Below are 26,643 nucleotides of genomic sequence, written 5' to 3' on the forward strand. Positions count from 1 at the left end.
TTATACATTACGGTTCACAGTTGGATTAAGTGGGAAACAACAAAATCACAGACCCACAGAACTGGTACAGCACAGATAAAAGCGTGATTGGGAAGTTTATCAATATTTTTAACTTTACTTTTAATGTTAACTTGTGCCCTGAAATTGGACCATGTCAATTATTGGGCATTGAGAATGGCTGCCTAAAAGAAGGAGTAGCGCTCCGAAAGCGTTTGCTACCAAATAAACCTGTTGGACTTTAACCTGGTGTTGTTAGACTCCTTTCTGTGTTTATCCCAGTCCAACGCCGGCATCTCCACATCATGCCTAAAAGAAGTGTCAGGGCCCTTGCATTTGCGATCCTTCACATGTGGTTGAAGGTATTTCAGAAGGAACTGTTGAACAAATACGATATCATCATATACAGGGCAGCATGGTGGCAGTGGTTAGCACTGCTGCCTCACAGCACCAGGGACCCAGGTTCGATTCCCAGCTTGGCTCACTGTCTGTAGGGAGTTTGCACATTCTCCCTGTGTCTGCATGATCTGGATGCTCCAGTTTCCTCCCACAGTCCAAAGATGTGCTGGTTAGGTGCATTGGCCATGCTAAATTCTCCCTCAGTGTACCCGAACAGGTGCCGGAATGTGGTGACTAGGGGATTTTCACAGTAACTTAATTTCAGTGTGAATGTAAGCCTACTTGTGACAGTAATAAATAAACTTTTATAAGTTTAAAACTGAACTCCCACAACCTATCCTATTTTCACCGAGGGAATGTTTGAGAAGTTGTGCGGCCTTGACATTCAGGCAGGCACGACCGAGAGAGGGAGGAGATTCAGTCGCAAGTGTATTCCAATGGTAGCCAAACCCAATACCTCACACGGGCCTTGCTTGCACCAGCAGAGATGGAAAATGCAGCAAGGTATTCCAAGCATGTTCGAAAGTTCAGAGTTCAGACTTTGTCCCTTCTCCTAAATGTTCCACTTTCAGGGTTGCAACCACAGGCTCACCCAACAGAAAATGCACTGCTGGTGATATCATAGAATTGCTACAGTGCAGAAGACGGCCATTCGGCCCATCGAGTCTGCACCGACCACAAGCCCACCCAGGCCCGATTACCGTAACCCCACATATTTACCCTTCTAATCCCCTGACACTAAGGGGCAATTTTTCAGAGCCAATCAACCTAACCCGCACATCTTTGGAGTGTGGGAGGAACTGGGAGCACCCGGAGGAAACCCACGCAGACACGGGGAGAACATGCAAACTCCACACACATAGTGGCCCAAGCCAGGAATTGAACCCATGTCCCTGGCACTGCTGGCAGTGCTAACCACCGTGCCACCATGCCATCCTGAACTGCAAAAGGGCTCTAAAACTCCTGCACTGCGCCATTGACGCCAGAGTTGGTGTTGGATACGGGCGTTAATTGAGAAGGTGCCTGAAACAGGTTTCCAGATATTCTCAGTGAACATTTATAATCATTTATAATCAGCATTTTCTGCAAACCGTTCTTAAGATCTGACATATACGTTCTAGCCTTTGAGAATCCCCCTCACTGTTTATCATTTGCTCCTTAAATACCTGAAGAGAATGTCTCACGTTTCAGACAGTGCTCTCTGTTACTCTGTGCACCGCGTGTTTCAGTCATCTCCCTGACAGGAGCTTCCATGTTGTATCCTCCCAGTGGCATTCTCCGTCCTGCTGACGTACGAAATGTGTGAACAACTCAAGCTTTGCATTCCACTGACACTTACACATCAGTGACTTACTCAGTCCACTCCCCTAATACTCTTCAAATGATTTCACAGGTTTCCAATTCACTGAAAATAAAATCTTTTTTTTCTCTGTTTCCCAGGGTGGGAACATCACATATGTATTCTGAGTTGAATTATCTGGAAAGCCCCTACTATACCCCACGGCGGCACAGTGGTTAGCACTGCTGCCTCACAGGGACCTGGGTTCGATTCCTGGCTGGTGTCACTGTCTGTGCAGAGTCGGCACGTTCTCCCCGTGTTTGCGTGGGTTTCCTCCGGATGCTCCGGTTTCCTCCCACAGCCTGAAAGATGTGCTGGTTAGGTGCATTGACCCGAACAGGCGCTGGAGTGTGGCAACTAGAGGAATTTCACAGTAACTTCATTGCAGTGTTAATGTAAGCCTTACTTGTGACTAATAAATAAACTTCAACTTTAACTTCAGTACCAATGCACATTTTACTAAACTTTAAGTCATATAGAATCACAGAAATAACCCCTCCAATCCACTAAAACCTCCTCCTATCCCTCACTCTTCTTCCAACTCTATCAGTATAACTTTCTATTCCTTTCTCCCTCATTTGTTTATCTAAAGTTTAAAGTCTCACAAATAGGCTTACATTAACACTGCAATGAAGTTACTGTGAAAATCCCCTAGTCACTACACTCCAGCGCCTGTTTGGGTACACTGAGGGAGAATTTAGCAAGGCCAATGCAACTAACCAGTGCATCTTTCAGAATGTGGGAGGAAACCAAAGCACCCAGAAGAAACCCACGCAGACACGGGGAGAACATGCGGACTCTGCACAGACACTGACCCAAGACGGGAATCGAACCCAGGTCCCTGCGCTGTGAGACAGCAGTGCTAACCACTGTGCCACCGTGAAAGCCTCCTGGATGCACCTTAAATGCACCTCTTCTATTTGCCTTGGTCAACCACTTCCTACGCTAGTGACTTTGATGTTCACATGCACCAGTTTCTTGCGACAGAAGTTTCTTTCTGAATCCGGTTAGATTCTGAATTCCATTTAGTTGTTGGTGACTATATTAATGATGCCAGTTTTGGTCTTTCCTCACCAGTTCAGACACAGTTTTAACAAGTGGGTGGGTTTTGAGCTATTCAAAGTCTCGCCCACTCTCTCCCTCATCTACCCTATCAAAAGCTTGCCTGATTTTTAAAGACTTCTATTAGGTCATTTCCCAGCCTCTCTTTTCAAGAGGTTAGTGGCTCAGCCTGTTCATTCTTTCCTGATAGGTCTCACCTCATAGCTCTGGTATCACCCTCCTGGATCTCTTTTTGAACTTCCTCCAATGCCTCTTTATTCATGCTGACCAGAAACAGTGTGGTTTAGTCAGGCAGCATGGTCGGTGCAGGCTTGGAGGGCCAAAGGGCCTGTTCCTGTGCTGTAATTTTCTTAGTTCTTTGGTCAGGGTTTGAGGCAAGTTTAACATAAATTCTCCAACTTTGATTCCTAACCCTCTAGAAATAAGTGATTGGGCCTCCTCTGAGATTGCTTTACTCTTCTCTCCCGTCTAGAATTATGTTTCCCCTGTAATGTGTGACTTCCTTGTCTTTCCTTCCAAAATGTAATGCCTCACGTGTAGAAGTTCATTTGTCGATTATCTGCCCATCTGCAACTTTATTAATGTCATCCTCTAATTTTTTGCCATCTTCCTTGGTACTGACCACTTTGTTCTATAATAACTCCAGGAGTCGGCTGTGAAGGGACCGTGCTTTTATTGCCCAAAATGAGTATAAACAATAACCACAAGCCTGCGATGAACATAACAGGTCCCAACCGGGATGAAAAAGGTTAATGGACCCTCTCAGGGTCTTGCTCTAGAAAGGGTTCGGTATACGAGCTCCAGCTGATTGGCTAACTACCAATCCCCAGGGAGCTTGTATTCAGTGAGCCCAACTGGGTGGTCAATTAGCGATTCCCCATGCAGATCATGGGGGTCATCACAGTCTGAACCCATGTTCATCTGCTTTTCCTATCTGCTCTGATTCATTCTCTATCATCAGGTCCGGTAGAAAGTCCTCCTCCCTTGCTGGACTTCTAACAGACCGATTTGGAAAGGAGTTTACTACACGTGGAGCAGGGTTTTATGCGCTCCCTCATGGTGAGTTAGGTGGCATGAGGGTATTTAATCGGGTGGGGTGATGTTGGGTAGGATCCTGCTACCTTCCCACCTCCTTAAGCCCTATGGCAGGAACACCCAAGGACAGCCTTTCCAATCCATTGCCAATTGATGCCTTTAAGTGGGTTATAAAAGCCCACTGAAGGGCCTCATCCTACTGCCACTGGTATTAAACAAGTGGCAGGTGGACCTAACACCACATGACAAGCTTCAATGCAGGTTGTTTGTCTCCCGGGGGTTCCTCGTTCAACGGCACTCAGTGCCCAATTGAGGATCGGGCATCAGGAAGGGCAGGGGGGAGCCCGCTGAGACCCAACCCTCTCTGGCTCTTGTTGCCAACTCTCCAACACCCCAAAGTCCCGCGAAACAAAACCCCTCCCGCCATCGCTGACCTCCGGCCTGGAACACGCCGCGATCCTGGGCCTCCATTGGATGCACTTCCTGCAGCACCCACCTTGTGGCATTGCTGAGCAACGGAGCTGCCAGCCTCTGAGTGGCACCTTAACCGTATGGTCCCGTGGAAGGCTTACTGATGGCTTGTTGATTGCCTAATTGTATTGGAATCCGGTGGGCCTTCCCCCAAAGGAGGCAACGCAGGCCTCTCGTTAGCTTACTAGCTAACACTTCCCCATTGGCTCCGTAAACTTCCACCCGGTGGCACGGTGGCACAGTAGTTAGCACTGCTGCCTCACAGCGCCAGGGACCAGGGTTCGATTCTGGCTTGGGTCACTGTCTGTGCAGAGTCTGTACATTCTCCCCATGTCTGCATGGGTTTCCTCCAGTTTCCTCCCACAGTCTGAAAGATGTGCTGGTTAGGTGGATTGGCCATGCTAAATTCTCCCTCAGTGTACCCGAACAGGCGCCGGAGTGTGGCGACTAGGGAATTTTCACAGTAACTTCATTGCAGTGTTAATGTAAACCTACTTGTGACACTAATTAATAAACTAAAAACTAACCAATGGTCGGAATGCAATTCCGTTAGCACATTGAAGTGCTTCCTAATATTAGGTATTTGAAACACCTCATGATTATTATTCTATATCCGTGACTCATTTCCCTAATTTGTTTGCACATTTATTCCTGCTCCTCCTCCCACGATTAGATGGCCTGTAAACCCCCCCTGTAGTGTGGTTGATCCTGCATTATCCTTTATCTTTATTCACATGAATTCTATTTTCTGTTTTACTGATTAAAGAATTAAGATCAATGTGCGCAGTTATTGGGAAAAAGTTACGCCATGCCTAGTGTTTAACAGCGATTTAATTAGTCATTTTAAATCACAGAGCTTGAATAAAAGGATTTCTGTGTGATTAGCAAACAGGTATTCTGTTTGCATAAGATCTCTGACAAATATACTTGTGTAAATGGCATTATACGTCGCAGAGGATAATCTACCATCTATCACCACACAATTAGCCGTGTTCTACATCTTCTTTGGTTGGGAAAGCAAGTCGTTCTACCAAAGGTTTAACTAGGCCGAAAACAAACACACCATTCAGATGAATCATTTTAACTGACTAGAAAAAGGAATGAATTAAACATTTCGCAGGAGCTTTCATTTACATTCTTCGCTCTGCGGCTTCCCGCCAAAGTTTTCATATTTTTCTGCCTGCTTTACGCTCAAACTCAATGCTGTAAGAAACATTAAAATTCATAGGATTATCGAGACAGCTTGGAGACAGCTGACTGAGCGCTGAGGCCAGCAGTGAGCACAGTAGAATGGGAATTACTCACTGCATCTACCTCACAAAATCAATGTTTACTCACCCCCAATGACAGACATGTGGAGTGCTTGCACAAGAGCACTCAATGGAAATGGTAATGTAAAATCAAAGCTGAGACACACAGGCATGGCAGCTGAAGCACCAGTCTTTCCTCTGAAGGTAATATTGTCAGCCCATGGTTCAAGGTTGTCATAAACACACAGGGTGTTGTTTTTTTTAAAAAACAGAACATCGTGGGTGAAGGAAGCAGACAGCCAGGCTTTTTGGTATGGTGGTAATATCAGCAGACTAGTCATCTAGAGGCCCAGGACGATGTACCGGGGTGGGACATGAATTCAAATCCCGCCATGGCGGCTGGTGGAATTTAAATTCTATTTATAGATCTTGAATTATAAGGTAGGGCAGGATTTCCCTCCCTTCCCCCTCTCCTTCCGTGGCGTGTTTCTCAGTGGCAGGAGGTGGCACGCCGCTTGCTTGTGGTGGGATCTTATGGACCCGCCGTTGTCAACTGGTTTTCCCATTGGACGCACCCCTCACCGCTGAGAAACCCGTGGCAGCAGTGCACCATCGACAGGAGCTAAGTTCCTGCCGGTGGAAACGGCAGCAACATTTCGGCACTAGTCTCAGTAATGGCGACCATGAAATGATCATCACTGTTGCAAAAACTCATCTACTTCGACTAATGCCCTTCAAGGAGGAAAATCAGCCATCCTTACACAGCCTTGCCTACGTGTGACTCCAGACCCACAGCAATGTGCTCGATTCTAAACTGCCCTCTGCAATGGCTTAGCAAGCCATTCAGTTCAAGAGCAATTAGGGATTGGGCAACAAATGCTGGCCTTGCCAGTGACTCCCACATCCCATGAAAGAAGAAAAAGTAATCTGTGGTGTGTCTGAGAGTCATAGAGGTTTACAGCATGGAAACAGGCCCTTTGGCCCAACTTGTCCATGCCGCCTTTTCTTAACCACTAAGCTAGTTCCAATTGCCCACATTTGGCCCATATCCCTCTATACCCATCTTACCCATATAACTGTCTAAATGCTTTTTAAAAGAGAAAATTGTACCCGCCTCTACTACTACCTCTGGCAGCTTGTTCCAGACACTCACCACCCTCTGTGTAAAAAAAAAACCCCTCTGGACCCTTTTGTATCTCTCCCCTCTCACCTTAAACCTCTAGTTTTAGACTCCCCTACCTTTGGGAAAAGATATTGACTATCTAGCTGATCTATGCCCCTCATCATTTTATAGACTTTTATAAGATCATTCCTAAGCCGCCCACGCCCCAGGGGAAAAAAGTCCCAGTCTACCCAGCCTCTCCTTATAATTCAAACCATCAAGTCCTGGTAGCATCCTAGTAAATCTTTTCTGCACTCTTTCTAGTTTAATAATATCCTTTCTACAATAGGATGACCAGAACTGTATTCAGTATTCCAAGTGTGGCCTTGCCGATGTCTTGTAAAAACTTCAACAAGACGTCCCAACTCCTGTATTCAATGTTCTGACCGATGAAACCAAACATGCTGAATGCCTTCTTCACCACTCTGTCCACCTGTGACTCCACTTTCAAGGAGCTATGAACCTGTACCCCTCGATCTCTTTGTTCTGTAACTCTCCCCAATGCCCTACCATTAACTGAGTAAGTCCTGCCCTGGTTCGACCTGCATCACCTCGCATTTATCTATTCATCTATTTCATAGAAATCATAGAAACCCTACAGTGCAGAAGGAGGCCATTCGGCCCATTGAGTCTGCACCGACCACAATCCCACCCAGGCCCTACCCCCACATATTTACCTGCTAATCCCTCTAACCTACGCATCCCAGGACTCTAAGGGGCAATTTTTAACCTGGCCAATCAACCTAACCCGCACATCTTTGGACTGTGGGAGGAAACCGGAGCACCCGGAGGAAACCCACGCAGACACGAGGAGAATGTGCAAACTCCACACAGACAGTGACCCAAGCCGGGAATCGAACCCGGGACCCTGGAGCTGTGAAGCAGCAGTGCTAACCACTGTGCTACCGTGCCGCCCCCCTTAAATAAGCTAATTAATTTCTGAAAGGAAGTGTGTCTGTGAAATTGTTCAAATTAACTTAATTGTGCTTGGAATGGAAGTTGTGTACCTCTTATGGGGCTCAATGTTGGATTCTCTGTTATTTTCACTGCGTATCAATTATTTAACTTGGATATACAGGAACTGGATCTTGAGTCTTGTTGATCACACTGAAACATTGAGCTTTGTAAACAGCGAGGGCAGCTATAAAAGCATAATGTAAAGAGTTTAGCTGATTGGGCAGATGGTTGGGAGATGCAATTTAATTCATAAATTGAAAGGAGAGACACAGGATGGGATTTTCCAGCTGCGCTCGCCCCAAGACTGGAAAATCCTGCCCGAGATCAACGGACCTTCGCATGGTCCATGATTCCCATGGCGGGCGGGACGGGAGAATTCCGCCCAAGGAGCTGGATTTTTATTTGGGGTCATGGGGGCAGCTTGCCCCAATCCTAACCCCGCGTGGCGAGTTTTAGACACGCCCACAGCAATTTTCAATGCTCCAGACCAGGTGGCATGGGAACGAGACCTTAAGACGGCCCCTTACCTGACGATACTTGGCTTCACTTGACTGCTTGCTGCTTCCCAGCAGCCTTCATTTAAAGTGGTTCGGGGATGGGGATTGTGGCGGAGAAGTGGCATGGAAACCGGATAGCCTGCCAGCGAACCCATCTCCAAGCCAAATCCTGACATTTTTAAAAGTCCAGCCCAAGGAACGGGAGCATGCTTTAAATAGGAAACTGGTGAAGATTGGCAATGTACAGTAGAATTACCCCTTTACTGTAACATAACTAAAGCCGCACTTGCACAATGAATAAACAAACATTTTCAGACGCTATCCACATCCTTTCTGTTTATCTATAAATGCATTTAGACTACTTAAATGGAAAGCCTTATCTTAATTTGACTCGACCAATAGATGCAGTCACACCTGTTACTCTCTGACTAACCACAGTCAGAAGAATAGTATAAGGCAACATGATTACTGACATGCATTGGCAATCTCGATTATCACACATTGGCATCAAGCGCTGATGAGTCCCAAGCTTTGTACATTTGCAACGTGTGATGATACTGTGCTATTACGTTTAAGGAGGTACTGCTTTAAGATTCAGTGTTTTGTTACAAGCAGGTGACACTTGAGAAAGAATATAGCAGAGGCTGGAAAGCAGGATAATTACTCATTTTCGCCACATAAGTGTTTATTTAGCAGAAGGCTTAATGAACTTTTGTTTACGAAACACTTGATTAAAGTAATGGAAAGGTGAGTTAGGTATGCAGGATCATACGGTCATGTGATACTGGAAATGGGAGGAGCTAGGTTCATAGCTGAGAGAAACAGTTTTCTGAGTTCAGTTGCTGGAGAGGGCTGTTTAAAGATAAAAGCCTAAAAGTAGACCTCTCTCTCACTCTCTGGAAGCTCCAAAGCTGTTAACAAAGGTTAAAGCAAGAATGCCTGGCTTTGCTAACTATTTTTGAAGTGGGGTTTAAGTCTATAAGAGAAATGTTGCTGAATTGGAACTGAATGGTAATAAGTTAAAAGTTGTTTCTTTTCATTTTTAAAGATTGTTCAATGGTTAATATTTTAACTGTTTTCATTTTGTAGAGTTATACTTAAACCGTGTTCTGAATAAAGCTTGTTTTGATTTTTACAAATCCCTAATTTATCAGTGGAATTACTCCTGGAGTAAAAGCATCCTTTCTATAATAACTCCAGGAGTCAGCTGTAAAGGAACAGCGCTTTATTGCACAAAATAAAGTAAAGCAAAAACCACAAGCCTATGGTGAGCACAAACAGGTCCCAGCCAGAACAATGCAATAAGGGACCCACTCAGGGGCCTGCTCTAAACAGAGCTCGGTTTATGAGCTCCACTTGGTGAGTTAATGACCAATCCCCAGGGATCTCGTATTGAACGAGTCCTACAGGAAAGCCGATCAGTGATTCCCCACGCATGTCCTGGAGGTTATCACACTTCCCTCACTTTAATGCCAAAATAGAAAAATAGTTGGGGTCTAGTCTGGCTTCATAGTCTACCTTGGAGTTTCTGATCTGGCACCTGAACAAATGCAGATTGTGAAAACTCTTTGCTTTCATTTCAGTATTTATTAAAATAAATCCATACCAGGTTTGGAATGCTTAACATTCAGGACACATGGGAAGGAAAACAAATGTTAATTTATGATAAATTAATTAATTACATACCGCTGAAATAAGAGACAGGCTGTCGAAGCTTTTCCGATTGCACTCAACAGGACATATGCAAGAATACCAAATTTCAAAGGAAAGAACAATTTGCTTCATGCAGTATTCTGTCCTGTTGAGTGCAAGAGGAAAAGCTTCGACAGTATATCTTTCCTGTCAGCAATACTCAAGATCTGTAGCACCAAGCAACTATTTAAATTAATTATGTTACTAATTCAGAGACTTTCACGATTAATTGGAGTACACTGAATGATGCAGTTGAATCTATCTGGCTCCAATGTATTAAGGTAGCAGTGTGTTTTGGTTTTAAATGTATTGCTATCCCTCCAAAGAGCATTTGGAAATTATGTAATTGTCAGAGCTACTTCTTAGATTATTCAACTCCAGCGCACCTACTAAACAGTTGGGCAAATTGTTCTCTGAAGCAACTATTTGTCATGGAATAATAGACAGCCTATCATCTGTCATTGCCCCAAAGTGATGGGGCAGAATACCATGGGGTGAGTGTTTCATTAGCTTCTAAACCCCAAATCCCTGTGGAAGCCAAGTTGACCCACTTGGCTGGCTGCCCTGCAGCATAATGTGCTGGTTAGGTTGGGGTAGTGTGAGACCTCCACCCTTCACTGGAGAGCAAGTTCCCCCACTAGGAAGATGGCTACTCTGTCCAGGCCAGCAACCGCCCCCCCCCCTCCCCACCCCCCCCGCCTCCCCACCCCCACCACCACCACCCCCTCCCCCCCCCCCCCCCCCCCCGCCCCCCGCCATCCTGATTTTCAATACAGATTTCCTCTCAGCCTTCTTTTCTCCAAGGAATACTGTTCCACCTTCTCAGATCTGTCTTCAGAACTGAAGTTCCTCAACACAGCAACCAAACCTCATGAATCTTGTCCACACTCTCTCTAATGACTTCACATCCTTCCTAAAGTGCAGCGCCCAGAACTGGATAGAATATTCCAACTGAGGCCAAACTAGTGTCTTACACAAATCCAACATGATGGGTGGAGTTTGCCGTCTGTTCATGCTGTGGGACTCCTTGGTCCCGCTGCATTGAACGGAGATTTGGCTGAGCGCCAAATTCCCCACCCTCGCTCGCAGTGGTAATGGGCGTTGATGACCAGAAAACCCCCTCCCCCAGCCTCTTTGCTCTCGTATTCTAAGTCCCTATTTATAAAGCCCAAGATTCACTTATGTTTTATTAGCTGTTCTCCCAATCTGTCCAGCCACCTTCAATGACATATGTACATACATACCCAGGTCCCTCTGCTCCTGCACATTATTTAGACTTGTACCCTTCATTTTCTATCATCTCTCTACGTTCTTCCTCCCAAAATGAATCACTTCACATTTCTCGGAATTGAACTCAATCTGCCTGTCTGTCCCACCAACCTGTCTGTGTCTTTTTGAAGCCTACACTATCCTCCTCACAGTTCAAGTTCAGATAGACCACCGTGTTCAAGATATTTGGGACTAACTCATAATCTTCCACTCTCTTACCAATTCGCCAGGTCCACTGTTGCAGCTGTTGTGTTGTTCATTCTTCCTTGAACATTCTCAGCTTATCACCACATTATTTGTGAATTCCACAATCCATAGAGAGGAATTTTAATCACCCCACCCCGCCCACTCCGTCAAACCTGGAAGAAACCAGGCGAGCAGTTAAAATCATTGAATCCCTATAGTGCAGAAGGAGACCATTCAGCCCATCAAACCTGCACCGACAACAATCCCACCCAGGCCCTATCCCCATAACCCCACATATTTACCTTGCTAATCCTCCTGAAGCTCGGGTCAATTTAGCATGGCCAATCAACCTAACCCGCACCTCTTTGGAATGTGGGAGGAAACCCACGCAGACACGGGGAGAACATGCAAACTCCACAGTCACCTGAGGCTGGAATTGAACCCAGGTCCTTGGCGCTGTGTGGCAGCCACTGTGCCACTGTGCTGTCCCTGGAGTTGAATGTTCCCACTTTATTAACATTTCAGGAGTCTAGCGGCACAGCGATAGTGTTCCTACCTCTGGACCAGAAGCTCTGGATTCAAGCTCGACATCAGGACTGTTGGCCATTTGTACAGAGTGAGGTTCAATGGGCCAATAATCAGCTCAGGAATCCTTCCACCACTATTCCTCAAAGGGAAAGGTGTGAGAGTGTGTGTGTGTGTGAGTGTGTGAAGATAGACTCAAAAGAAAATTACCATTTTCAAATTGTTGGAACATTTCGGTTGTTCACAGCAGCGGGATTTTCCGGTCTTGCCGATGGGGCACCCCCTCCACAGGTTTCATGGCGACAGGTAGTGCATCCAACGGGAAACCCCATTGACAATGGTAGAACCGGAAGATCCAACCAATGGCGGGCTCCCTCACACCTTCACGATACACGTAGCATGTTGGGTGGTAAATCCCACCCCCTTGTTTTTAAGGTGTCCAAAGCATGAGTCTGGAGCCTACAACATCACAATGCCATCTTAAACTTGACGGGAGCAGAGGGTGCCTGCAGCATTCACCCCAACAGCTACAACCTTGCAGAGAAGCTTTCCAAACTCTGTTTAACACTTAGGTTTGTTCTGAAGCCGTACGGAAGTCTATGTTTCCCTGCCTCTCCTCCACGTCCTGCTATAGAATCATGACCCCAGCCCCAATGGTTTACCATCTCAGAAACTCGGTTCGCCCATTTATTTTGGCCGGGGAGGCTGCCCACATTTCTACTGTTACTCACCAGCGCGCCTCCTGTTATGGGCAAGATGTTGGCCAAGCGGCAATTGTTGAGACCCGCCCACTAAAATGGGCTTGACCCCCTCCTACTGCCACTACTGGATGAGTTGGCCACTTGCCGTCACGTCCGCAAGTTAAAATTCTTGCTATGTTCTGAAGAATAAACTCTCTTGAGAAGCCTACTATTCTCCTAAAGGCTCACTTACTTGTAATCCCCGGGGTTAGATGGTATTTACCCCAAATCCTGAGTTAGTGTGTGCAAGACATTTGTGAGTCATCATTGATCATAATGAGGGAGTGCATTAACATTGGGCAGACGATGGCAGATTGGCAACAGGCCAACGTCAAGTTCACATTCAAAAACAGAGTGACCGAACAGACACAAGCAGTGCCCGATCCATCATTTCTATATACAATAACAGAATTGCCTTATTACGAATAAATTGAGGAATGATTATTTGTATAACAGCATGGATTGACAAAGTCAGCATAGATTCAGAGGATGCAGACAGATTCTGTCCCACCATCCTCCTCAACGTCTCTGAGTAAATGCCAATCCACGTTGACTGGGCTAAGCCTTCTGACGTGCCATACCAAGACTTCCAGAAGGCCCTTGATAAAGTTTCACATGAAAGGCTGTTATTAACATTCAAGATTATAGGAAATCAAGATAAAACCTGTGAACAGATAAGAAACCAATGAAAGAATACAGAGAATGACCACACATGCGAGAGGGGAAGAAATATCAAATAGGGTGGTTCAGGTCTCAGTGTCGGAATTGCTACTGTTTCACATTGATGTCAATGACAGGATTCAGAAATTCAATCGATTGTGACCATATTTTCAGGCAAAGCCAAATGAGGAGGGGCTTTGGAATCAGTCGAGGTTGTTCTGAAATGACAGAGTGAATTAAACAACACATGTAAGTGGATAGAATCATAGAATCCCTATAGTGCAGTGGAGGCCATTTGGCCCATCAAGTCTGCACTGACTCTCGGACATGCTAACTTACCCAATCCCTTTCCCCATCCTATCCCCATAATCTCACATATTTCCCATGGCTAACCTACACATCTTGGGACACTGAGGGTAAACTATCTAACCCCGCACATCTTTGGACTGTGGGAGGAAACCAGAGAATCTGGAGGAAATGCACGCAGACACGGGGAGAATGTGCAAACTCCATACAGACAGTCACCCAAGGCCGGAAGTGAACCTGGGTCCCTGGAGTTGTGAGGCAGCAGTGCTAACCCCAGTCACAGGAGACACTTTTCTTTGCAGGAAAGCAGTGTACAAAGGAAGAAAAAATTGAGAAAATGCACACTTCATGGAGGCTGTGGAAACATCTGAGGATGAAGCAAAAAAATCCTCAAAGTATTAGGAAGCTTAACAGTAAACATATCCAACCATCACTGGGAAACATTCAACAAAAGCTTTGGCTTTACCTTGTCAAAACAATAGAATGTCGAGAGGATACAATGATAAAACATTGCTCTGATCCAACCCAACCACAAATACTGCATCCAGTTCAGCACAAGATAAGTGAGAGGTTCAAAGCTGGACTTCAGAGAGGCCCAGTGATGTTAATCCTTGATGTTTGGTAAAATCACATCTCAAATACGATGTGCAGTTCTGGTCTCCTTATTTAAGGAAGGATGTAAATGCATTCGAGGCAGTTCAGAGGAGGTTTATCAGATTGACTGAATGGGTTGGCTTATGAGGAAATGTTGAACAGACTGGGCTTATTTCCACTGGAGTTTGGAAAGCAAAGAGGTGACTTGATTGAAGTATATAAGTTCCTGAACGGCATTGACAAGGTGAATGTGGAAAGGATGTTTCTGCTTGTGGGTGGGTCCAGAACTAAGGGCACTGCTTTAAAAATAAGGGTCACCCTTTGAGAACAGGGATGAGGAGAACATCTTTCTCTCACAGAGTTGTGCGACTTTGGAACTCTGCCTCAGAAGGTGATGGAGCAAGATCATTGAATATTTTAAAGACAGGTAGATAGATTCTTATACAAAAGCAGAAAATGGGGGAAAGTCTCAGCAGATCTGACAGCAAGTGTGGAGAGAGAATAGAGCCAACGTTTTGAGTCTGGAAGATTCTTGGTTAGAGCTGATGCTGTCAGACCTACTGCGATTTTCCAGCATTTAGTGTTTTTGTTTCAGATGCCTGCGTCCGCAGTAATTTTGCTTTGATCTTTGTGGATAGGTTCTTGTTAGGCAAGGGAATCGAAGATTATCGGGGATAGATGGGAATGTGGAACATACAGAAGAGTACTTTAATTTGAAATCTTCAGATTTCAAGCAGATTTCTCTACTCCACTAAGATCATATCCTAACTTCATTGCCCGAGATGTGACCAAAGATCTCACTTCACTATTACAAAGCAAAACAGGAGAGGTATCCTGGGGTCCTGGCCAAAATTTATCCCTCAATTAAGGTCACAAAAGCAGATGTTTAGTCATTATCGCTCTGCTGTTTGTGGGAGCTTGCTCTGCGTAAATTCCATGCAACATTTCCCACACAACAGCAGTGACTATACTTCAAAAAGCACCTCATTGACAGTAAAATGTCCTGAGCCATGTGATCATGAAAGGTGTAATATAAAAAGCGGCACGCTGGCACAGTGGTTAGCACTGCTGCCTCACAGCGCCAGGGACCTGGGTTCAATCCCGGCTTGGGTCACTGTCTGTGTGGAGTTTGCACATTCTCCCCGTGTATGCATGAGTTTCCTCTGGGTGCTCCGGTTTCCTCCCATGCTCTAAAGATGTGCAGGTTAGGTTGGTTGGCCGTGCAAATTTACCCCAGCAGAGTAAATACATGGGGATGGGGCCTGGATGGGGTTGTTGTCGGTGCAGGCTCGATGGGCCAAATGGCCTCCTCCTGCACTGTAGGGATTCTGTGATTCTAAATGCAAACTTTACCTATTCTCTGACATGCCAGTGACGCAATCGGTTAAGCAAAGCAGTTGAATGCCGAGTTGGGTTTCAACTTGAAGATTCTCAAAGTGAGAATGCCTCTGGAGACAGATGAATGGAAAATCACGTGACTCCCAAGTAGGAATACCATCATCAGCCAAAAAGCCTGGCTCAAACGTTTTGCTTCCTCACAAGCCAAAATGAGATGCAAATTATGCCAATAGATGTGATCGCACCACTTGTGTGAAATGTCACTGCAAAAACAATGGAAAATCATTCTCTCGCTGTTTGCTCTGTCTAAGCAGCAACAGGAAAGCCAGTTCCTCACAATGATGGCTACCCCTTTAAAAGTTGTAGACTCACTAATCAAGGCAATCGGGTGGGTTCAATGCTGCTTGGAATTACTGTAGACTGAAAGATAATTTCATAATATACTCTCAGCTGCATCCATTTGGTGTACCCTGGTGCTGATGTACCTGGTACTCAAAGGCAGTTTACACTGGGTCACTCAAGGTATGCTTTTTGAAATATGTACTCGAGGGAGTGCAGCAAAGGTTTACCAGGCTGATTCTGGGGATGGCTGGACTGATGTATGAGGAAAGATTGATTAGGTTAGGATTGTTTTTGCTGGAGTTCAGATGAATGAGGGGGGATCTCAAAGAGACTTATAAAATTCTAACAGGACTAGACAGGGTAGATGCAGGGAGGATGTTCCGAATGCTGGGGGATTCCAGAACCAGGGGTCACAGTCTGAGAATACACGGTAGACAATTTAGAACGGAGATGAGGAGACATTTCTTCACCCAAAGAGTGGTGAGCCTGTGGAATTCATTACCACAGGAAGTAGTTGATGCCAAAACATTGAATGTATTCAAGAGGCGGCTGGATATAGCACTTGGGGCAAATGGGATCAAAGGTTATGGGGTGAAAGCAGGATTAAGCTACTGAGTTGGATGATCAGTCATGATTGTAATGAATGGTGCAGCAGGTTCAAAGGGCCAAATGGCCTCCTCCTGCTCCTATCCTCTATGTTTCTATGTTTACTCCATAATGTATTTCTTCTTTCTTGCTTGGTTTCGAGTTGTACTCACCTTCACAGCTCTCCTCAAAGTGTTGTCTCATAAAACGTGGGCGGGATTTTCCAGCAGTGCTCGCCCCAAAACTGGAAAATCCCGCCAGAGGTCAACGGACCTTTGCATGATCCGTGTCCCGCCATCTGTGATTCCCGTGGCAGACGGGACGGGAAAATTCCACTGTGTATATCTCTAATACAGTGATGGACAACCTGGGTTAGTGAGAGCATGAGTGGCCCTCCTTTATCACAGTGGACCGCAAGATTAAAATCGGGCTTGTTCACTAACCGTGACCCCATGAATACGGTTAAATACTTTTATTACACTCCAAATATTTCATAATGAGTTATAGAAAATCATTCGTATATTAATAATGACAAAATCAAAAGAAATATTTACATTTCGATTGGACACAGTGGGAGCGCACGGTTCCCACAGTCAATATTCTGAGCAATCAGCATGCACCTTTTTTTATTTGATTTGATTTATTATTGCCACATGTATTAGTATGCAGTGAAAAGTATTGTTTCTTGCGCGCTCTACAGACAAAGCATACCGTTCATAGAGAGGGAAAGGAGAGAGTGCAGAAAGTAGTGTTACAGTCATAGCTAGGGTGTAGAGAAAGATCAACTTAATGCAAGGTAAGTCCATTCAAAAGTCTAATGGCAGCAGGGAAGAAGCTGTTCTTGAGTTGGTTGGTACCTTTCTCCCGACGGAAGAAGGTGGAAACGAGTATGTCTGGGGTGCGTGGGGTCCTTAATTATGCTGGCTGCTTTTCCGAGGCGGCGAGAAGTGTAGACAGAGTCAATGGATGGGAGGCTGGTTTGCGTGATGGACTGGGCTTCATTCACAACCCTTTGTAGTTTCTTGCGGTCTTGGGCAGAGCAGGAGCCATACCCCAAGCTGCAGTACAGCCAGAAAGAATGCTTTCTATGGTGCATCTGTAGAAGTTCACTTCACTTGACCTTGCTTTCGGTGTGTATCACTACAGCCACACCAGGAGGAAAAAAACTACACGGATTGAAACCAACCGAATGTGGCAACTACGCGTCGGGAAATCTCAATAAAATGTGGGCTCACTCAGAACCCTGATGGCTGCATGTGGCCCCCAGGCCACAGGTTGGGCACCATTGTTCTAATACCTTGCCGTGCAAACAGTGGAATTAGGCAAAATATTCAAGTTTAGGCAAAGTGGTTAGTGAACAGCAATCGTGCACCTGGTCCTTTGGGACATTGACGCCAATTATAATATCCCACCCACTTCATGTTGGAGACTTGTTCGCTCTTCAGAGAACAGGGAATGAAGCTAGGTCCTTCAAGCTCTCACAGTGCAGAGAGCAGTCCAGTTATTTAATAAGACATTATGCGCATCTGTTTTCACCCATGCCATGGCACACATAACATGACTTGTTTATGCTCTCACACTTGTTTTGCTGTTTTCTCAGATAAACTGATATCAATATAGTGATTTGTATTCTTTCACAGATGTGGGCGTCGCTGGCTGGGCCAGGGGCAGTGCCAGAGGCAGAGCCCAGCCGGAGCCTCATGGACGGGAGGGGGAAAATTCACTTCTTTGTGGTGGTGATTGGGAGTGAAAGTGGGAGCTGGGGATGCCAGCGATGGCTGGGGGGGGGGGCGAGTGGAGGGGAAGTGGGGGGGGTCTGCCGGCACTGGCTGTTGGTGAGGGGGGAGAAATTGGATGTTCAGGGGGAAGGGCGGGGGTGGGTGCCGGCACTGACTGTTGGGAAGTGGGGAGGGGTCTGATGTTTTGGGGGAAGGGGGAGGGTTGCCAACTTCGAATGCCGGCTCCGATCAGAGGGTGTGGGGATGGGGGGTGCGGTGGGGGGGAGGGGGGGCAGGGGGGAGGTGGTAGGGAGGGTGTGGAAAAATGCTGGCTCTGATCAGATGAGGGGGTGGGGGGGGGGGGGGGGGGTGGGTATGTGCGAATGCCGGCTCCAATCAGAATGAGGTGAGGGGAGTCCCTGAGGCCTCTGTCATGGGTTGTGGTGGGGGGGGCGGGGGGGAACGGTTACTGTTTGGTCTGATCGGGGCACCCTTTAAACATGGGTTTTGTCGCCATGTTGAGGTCCCACCCTACATGATGGCGTGAAATACGCCCATTTGTTTTTTGTGACAGAATGTGGTAAGATCTGGAAATAAACACACTGTTTTTCACACTGGAATCAACACCCTGCCTTTCTTTGGTAAGATCTCCCACAGTAGCGTTTCCTTGCCTGTAAATAGCACCGTTCAGATGTACACCACCGCAAACCTGTACATTATGATTCTATTTACAGTCTAATCCCGGCCTGGCCTTGATCTTGCTGCAACCCAGTCCCTAAACTTACCTTTAGCAGCAGCCGTGCTCCGACCTGGGCCTGTTGCCCTTACTAGCCGGTTACCTTCTCACCTACCTGACATCAAACAGTCCCCGATCTTAAAGCTCCAAGTATATGAGCTTACCGAACTCCCTGGTATTAACTCTGCCCAACCCTTCCCCTGAAGCACCTTAAGCTCCTCTGGAATGTAAGTTTAACACAACTTGGCTCAACATTAAGAGCTCTGCAGCTTCAGTCTGTATCGGTGGGGTTTTTATGTACCATATATGTCCATCGCATGCATACATACTGGAATCCATGAATCGATGTGATCAAAACAGATGTTTTAAAAAAGCCAATCTTTTTTTAGAAATCCCATTTTCTCTGCCAATTTGATAAAATTCTGGGTAAACTCAATTAATGCCAACTGCAAGAGGTACACAACACACAATGATAAAACTCAGTGGCAATCAGAATAAACATTTTATTCATTCATGGGACAGGTGCGTTGCTGGCTGACCAGCATTCATTGCCCATCCCTAGTTGCCCTTGAACTGAGTGGCTTGCTCGGCCATTTCAGAGGGCAGTTGAGAGTCGACCACATTGCTGTGGCTCAGGAGTCACATGTAGGCCAGACCGGGCAAGGACAGCAGATTTCCTTCCCTAAAAGACATGAGTGAACCAGATGGGTTTTTCCGACAATCGAAATTGGTTTCATTCACCCTCTGATCAGAGCCAGAATTCGAAGTTGGCAACCCTCTCCCTTCCCCCAAATCAGTCGGTTCTTAATTCCAGATATTTTTTGTTGCCATGGCAGGATTCGAACCGGGGTCCCCAGAACAGTAGCTGAGTTTCTGGATTAATAGTCTAGTGATAATACCGCTCGGCCATCACCTCCCCCTGATACCCATTCCAGTCATTGCCACAATACTTATGAAATGAAAAATCACTCTCAGTTATGCCTCAGAAACAATGGAAGGTGGTCAATTAGTGCATTAGCTGCAGAGAGATTGTGAACCGTTTTCTAAACAATAACTTGAACTTTCCGACTGTTCATGCAGGGTCACACCCACTACGCACCCCCGCCATGGGTTTCACAGTGGTGAGGGGGAGGGGTTCACTCAACGGGAAATTGATATTTAGTGACCCGAGATCTGTAGGTTAGGTGAATTAGTGGGGTAAATGTGTTGGGGTTAAGGGAATGGGGGGGGACCTGAGTAGGATACTCTGTCAGAGAGTCACGACAGATTCGATGGGTCATTTAGCATTCTTCTGCATTGTAGGGTTTCTATGATACTCAAGCCAAAATAGGAATCACATAGAAGCCTGATTCAGCATTCATCCAGTGTCTGTGTGTTTTTACAGTAAGAAGTTTTAACAACACCAGGTTAAAGTCCAACAGGTTTATTTGGCAGCAAAAGCCACACAAGCTTTCGGAGGTCCAAGCCCCTTCTTCAGGTGAGTGGGAATTCTGTTCACAAACAGGGCATATAAAGACACAGACTCAATTTACATGAATAATGGTTGGAATGCGAATACTTACAGCTAATCAAGTCTTTAAGATACAAACAACGTGAGTGGAGAGAGCATCAAGACAGGCTAAAAAGATGTGTATTGTCTCCAGACAAGACAGCCAGTGAAACTCTGCAGGTCCAGGCAGGCTGTGGGGGTTACAAATAGTGTGACATGAACCCAATATCCCGGTTGAGGCCGTCCTTGTGTGTGCGGAACTTGGCTATCAGTTTCTGCTCAGCGACTCTGTGCCGTCGTGTGTCGTGAAGGCCGCCTTGGAGAACGCTTACCCGAATATCAGAGGCCGAATGCCCGTGACGTGTGTGTTTCTAAACAGGGTTCACTGGCTTGCAATTGACCCTGGGGTGATTCATCACTTCCTTAACACTGGAATCAGAGTCCTAATGTCATGCCCTTGAGATTAGATGATTTAGCACAGATTGAGGATTGAATCCTGCATTTTCCTAGTCTGTGTAGTTCAGTTTTGTAATGGGCACTGCTGTTAATGTCTCGGTTTGCTGAGGGGCAATTTTGCCATGGCCAATCCACCTAACCCGCACATCTTTGGACAGTGGGATGAAACCGGAGCACCCGGAGGAAGCCCATGCAGACACGAGGAGAACGTGCAAACTCCACACAGGCAGCGAACTGAGGCCGGAATCAAACCTGGGTCCCTGGCGCTGTGAGGCAGTAGTGCTAACCACCACAAATAAGATACACTTATTCACAATCCATACTTGGCTACCGAACACCAGGCAGAAGTCTGTAACTGCGGGACTGAAACACAGAAACATTGGAAACAGGAGCAGGAGTTTGAGTTTACAAGCTCAACATGCTACCAGTGCGTTTGCTCCTCTGAATGTCATTGGTACACGTATTAAGTGCTGTAAACCGAAGGTATAAACTGGCACGTCTTTGATGGATGGGTAGTGTGTCTACCTTCTCGCCAGATTGGCAAGGGTTTGCATCACAGTGTGACCCATAATGCGAGTGCACGTGGCACTGTTTGAATTTTGTGCCAATTCTTTGCCAGGTGACCGCAGTAATACAAACATAATTGATGACGCAAAGTATCATTTCAGTTTATAAACAGGCCACCTGGGAAGGAGTGGCTTTTGAAAAGGGGTGAAGTTGAAGGTAAGAACAATGCTGAGACGAGTGACTTGTGACTGGGTGATAGATCTTATCACTCTTCCTCGAAAATAACTACCATAATTGCTCTGCCTGTTTAGAACAAAGAAAAGTACAGCGCAGGGACAGGCCCTTCGGCCCTCCAAGCGCGTGCCAATCATGATGCCCTAACTAAACTAAAAACAACCTTCTGTCCATACTTGGACCGTATCAATCCAATGATGTGCGGGTTAGGTTGATTGGCCATGATAAGTTGTCCAAGGTTTTCAAGTTCATTTATTAGTCACAAGTAAGGCTTACATTAACACTGCAATGAAGTTACTGTGAAATTTCCCTAGTCGCCACACTACGGCGGCTATTCGGGTCAACGCACCCTAACCAGCACGTCTTTCAGACTGTGGGAGGAAACCAGAGTACCCGGAGAAAACCCACGCAGACACGGCGAGAATGTGCAGACTGCACAAGACAGTGACCCAAGCCAGGAATCAAACCCAGGTCCCTGGCGCTGTGAGGCAGCAGTGCTAATCACTGTGCCACCGTGCTGCCCCATTAGCATCAGGGGATTAGCAGGGTAAATATAAAGGGTTACAGGGATGGGGCCTGGGTGGGATTGTGGTCGGTGCAGGCTCAATGGGCCGCATAGCCTCCTTCTGCATTGTAGGGATTCCATGATTCTATGTATCCTTCCATTCCCTCCCTATCCATGTATCCATCCAGATGCCTCTTAGTGATGTCATAAACCCTCCGAACACTCAGGATACACCCTCTCAGAATCTGAAGACGGAAAGTAACAACGATTCAGGAGATCAGATTTTCACCTGTACACTGAGCTTTAATTCTTTGCAAGGATTATTTTGCAGGTTCACTCATTTCTCCTTTATCCCCTCCAGTTTTCATTTTTGTCCCCTGGTGGAGTTGACTGAGTGAATGATGAGCTGTCCACTCTTTGAGACGGAATGGCGGGGGTTCATCTCTCCCCCTCTTCCAGAGATTTCAGCGTAAGATCTAGGCTGCGTCCCCGCAGCAGCTTGCTGAGGAGCTGCTGCCCTGTTGGAGGCATTGCCCATTACACGGGGACATTAGCCTTAACTTTCCCTCTCAGGTGTAAGGATGCCATGGCACCATTGCGAAGAAGAGCAGGGGAGAGGGGGCGGTTTCTTCTCCAGTCCCTCTTCCAACATCACTCAGGAAAAAAAAAATGATCCTGCCATCACCTGAATGCTGTGGGATCTTGCTGTGCAAGAATTGGGCGACAACATGTTTCCACTTCATTGGTGGTAAAAGTGCTTTGTGAAGGACATGTTTTAGTTCTGCCTGCCATGTTGGTTTTAACCATCCTTGGCACATTTACCACCAGTTTCCCGATTCTGGTGTAACACTTAGTTGAGTGTATAACAGGTTGGGCCAAGGGTGGCAGGTCACTCCAAGCCTTTTTCAATTCCTCTTGATAAGCCATGGAGGGGCATTCTAAATCCGCATGGGCAGTGGGCATTTGGAGAGAAGGATGAGGAAAGCACTAAATTCAATTTGCTGGCAAAGAGGGCAGATTTGTTTTAATTCATTCGTGGGACATGGGTGTCACTGGCTAGGCCAGCATTTATTGCCCATCCCTAGTCACCCTTGAGAAGGTGGTGGTGAGCTGCCTTCTTGAATCGCTGCAATCCACAGGCTGTGGGTTGACCCACAATGCCGTTCAGGAGGGAATTCCAGGATTTTGATCAAGCACCTGCGAAGGAACGGCGATATATTTCCAAGTCAGGATGGTGAGTGGCTTGGAGGGGAACTTGCAGGTGGTGGTGTTCCCATGTACCTGCTACCCTTGCCCTTCTAGATGGATGTGGTCGTGGGTTTGGAAGGTGCTGTCTAAGGATCTTTGGTGAATTGCTGCAATGCATCTTGTAGACGGTACACACTGCTGCTACTGAGCGTCGGTGGTGAAGGGAGTGGACATTTGTAGATGTGGTGCCAATCAAACGGGCTGCTTTGTCCTGGATGGTATCAGGTTTCTTGAGTGTTGTTGGAGCTGCACCAATCCAGGCAAGTGAGGAGATGGAATAGGATATGGGCAGCACGGTGGCACAGCGGTTAGCACTGCTGCCTCACAGCACCAGGGGCCAGGGTTCTGGCCTCGGGTGATTGTGTGGAGTTTGCACGTTCTCCCCGTATCTGCGTGGATTTCCTCCGGGTGCTCCAGTTTCCTCCCACAGTCCAAAGAAGTGCAGGTTAGCTGGATTGGCCATGCTAAATTGCCCCTTAGTGTCAGGGGGACTATTACAGTGGGGTTACGGGGAAAGGGCCTGAGTGGGATTGTTGCTGGTGCAGACTCGATGGGCTGAATGGCCACCTTCTGCAGTGTAGGGATTCTATTCTATGATTCTCGGATGTTAAAATTTGCTCGATTTTAACAGGTCCCACCAGGCAGGAAGTAGACTATTCTCCTCTGTAGAAGAGTCACACAGACTGAAACATTGACTCTGTCTCTCTCTCCACAGATGCTGTCAGAGTTTTTCCAGCATTTTCTGTTTTCAATTCAGATTTCCGGCACCCACAGTATTTTGCTTTTAACCTCTTGGCGTCAGTGGGACAGCTATCAGGTGCGAATCCAACGCCAGCCATTCTTTACTTGGTCAAAATAGTTCAAATCAATCTCCACCCCTTCCCCTGTCCCCACACCCCCATACTTGATTCAGATACTTGGGACACGGTGACCACAGTATTATTAGATATTGTGTGAGATAGAAAAATAAACAGAAAAATCAAGGGAAGGGCACTTGACTGGGAAAAACCCACAAATTACAGCAAACTGCTCAGATTAAATGGACAGATAATAGGCACGTAGCACTATAGATCAGCAGTAAAGAGCCCAATTCTCCGACCTCGTCTGTGGCTGAGATTCTCCAGTCCCGCTGCAGTGAACAGAAATTTGGTTGAGCGCCAAATTCTCTGTTCTTGCTGGCAACTGTGACAGGGCATGAACAGCCGGAGAATTCTGAGCGGGATCTGTGGCAGCCGGTGGCACGGTGGCACAGTGGTTAGCACTGCTGCCTCACAGTGCCAGGGACCCGGGTTCAATTCCCGGCTTGTGTCATGGTCTGTGCGGAACCTGCATGTTCTCCCCGTGTCTGCGTGGGTTCCCTCCGGATGCTCCAGTTTCATCCCACAGTTGGAAAGATGTGCCGGTTAGGTGCATTGGTCATGCTAAATTCTCCCTCAATGTACCCGAACAGGCGCCAGAGTGTGGCGACTTGGGGATTTTCACAAGAACTTCATTGCAGTGTTAATGACTTGTGACACTAATAAATAAACTTGAAACCTTTTGAACAGGAGATGGTAAAGATACCATTCAAGGTGAAAGGGAGGTGTATCGAAAGTGGAGGCTGCACGGATAATTAAAGAAATTCGATCAAATCTAAAACCTGGTGCTTACAAGGGGAATATGAAAATGGAAGCCAGGACAAGTGCAAAGGATAAAGGAGATTTGAGAGGGAGTATGATCGGGGATTAATGGAAGAAAAGGGTTAAAGTATTGAAAAGGCTCTCCGTAGGTGCACAAACAGCTAGATGAAAGACCCAGCTCTGTGAACGGATAGAGGTGACAAGCAGGTGGCAGTGAACAAAGGAAGAAGAGAAATGTTAAATAAGGACTTTACCTGTTTCCATCTCACAGACCATCTGGACTAAATGGCAAACACAGACAGTGCTTGAGAATAATACGTGTCTGATGAATACTCTGAATCCAGACGCTGATCTAGAATACCGCTGTGCACCCATGGGTGCTGATGAGGTTATGCAACTTGCATTTTTTGTGGGTACTTGCATTATTTGTGGTCCGCATATGGTTACGGTGCTCAGTCCTGATGCAGAGATGGATTGCAAAGATTGGAAACTATTCTATTTCCCCCTCGATGAAGTTAGATCTCGGAGCTCCATGCGAGGCAAGGAGCATCTGTGGGCCCTGCGAATGGGTTTAGTGCAGCGAGACAGTCATTTCCTCTGGTCCCCTGCAAACAGCGAATGCAGAGTCACACTTTTACTGATGTGACCCAAATGAGCTTAGCAGCTTTCGAGTCACTTTCATTTTTACTTGGCCTTCCTCCTTCAAAGGAAGCAGTCAGGAGGCTGACGATTCTGTTTGATGATAATCTGGGGGCTGAAGATATGGGAATCTCCAACTAATTCCCTGTCCCGTATTTTATTCCCAACTCCTCTGGCTGGCTCCCACTCAACAGGAAGTATAAGGTCCATGAACGCTGGCTACCATCTGGCACATCAGCCACTAAAGTTACATTCACAGGGAAATGCCGTCTAACCAGTGAAATGATCTACACCATCAGGAAGTGTTTGGTCATGAACTGGGAACGCTACTTTTCCTTCAGGAGACGATATTCCCTGTGATGCGGGGACCTCCGTGCATTTTTGGCTTTCCAGCCAGTTTTGAAACATAATTGGGGTGGAACCCAGTAAGGCTGTCAGTCCAAAAGAAATCCAGCTGTGCTTTCTCCCATGTGAGATTCCACCTCCCCTCTTTTGCTCGACAGTTCCTGGCAGCTCCACTGAGTCATTAAGTGGAGATATTCGTCCCATTTGCGTCTAGACAGCTATACACTCAGTGATAACGTCACTGTGTTAGTGATCCAGAGGCCAATGGGGGACATGGGTTCAAATCCCATCATAGCTCACTGGTAGGGTTTAAGTTCAACTCATAAATCTGGAATTGGAAAGTTAGTCTCAGAATCACAGAGAGTAAGAGGGAAGGGAAATGACTGGGACCAAACAAACAGCCTGTTAATCCACCAGGGACAATGCTCCCCGCAAGCAGCTGGCCATCAAGATGGCTCACAAGAACACCCCAGCCACCGGCAGGGTTAAGAAGCTGCATCGCCATTACCCCGGCACTGTGTCCCTCCAGGAGATCCGCCGCTGCCAGAGGTCTACCAAGCTGCTGATCTGCCAGCTGCCCCTCCAGCGCCGGTGCGGGAGATCACCCTGGACTTCAAAACTGACCTGTCCTTTCAGAGCTCGGCCGTCATAGCCTGCAGGAGGCCAGCGAGGCCTACCTGGTGGGGTTGTTTGAGGACACCAACCTGTGCACCATCCACATTTCTCATGTTTCTATGGCAA

The sequence above is a fragment of the Mustelus asterias genome, chromosome 7, assembly GCF_964213995.1.
Source record: "Mustelus asterias chromosome 7, sMusAst1.hap1.1, whole genome shotgun sequence".
Taxonomy (NCBI): Eukaryota; Metazoa; Chordata; class Chondrichthyes; order Carcharhiniformes; family Triakidae; genus Mustelus; species Mustelus asterias.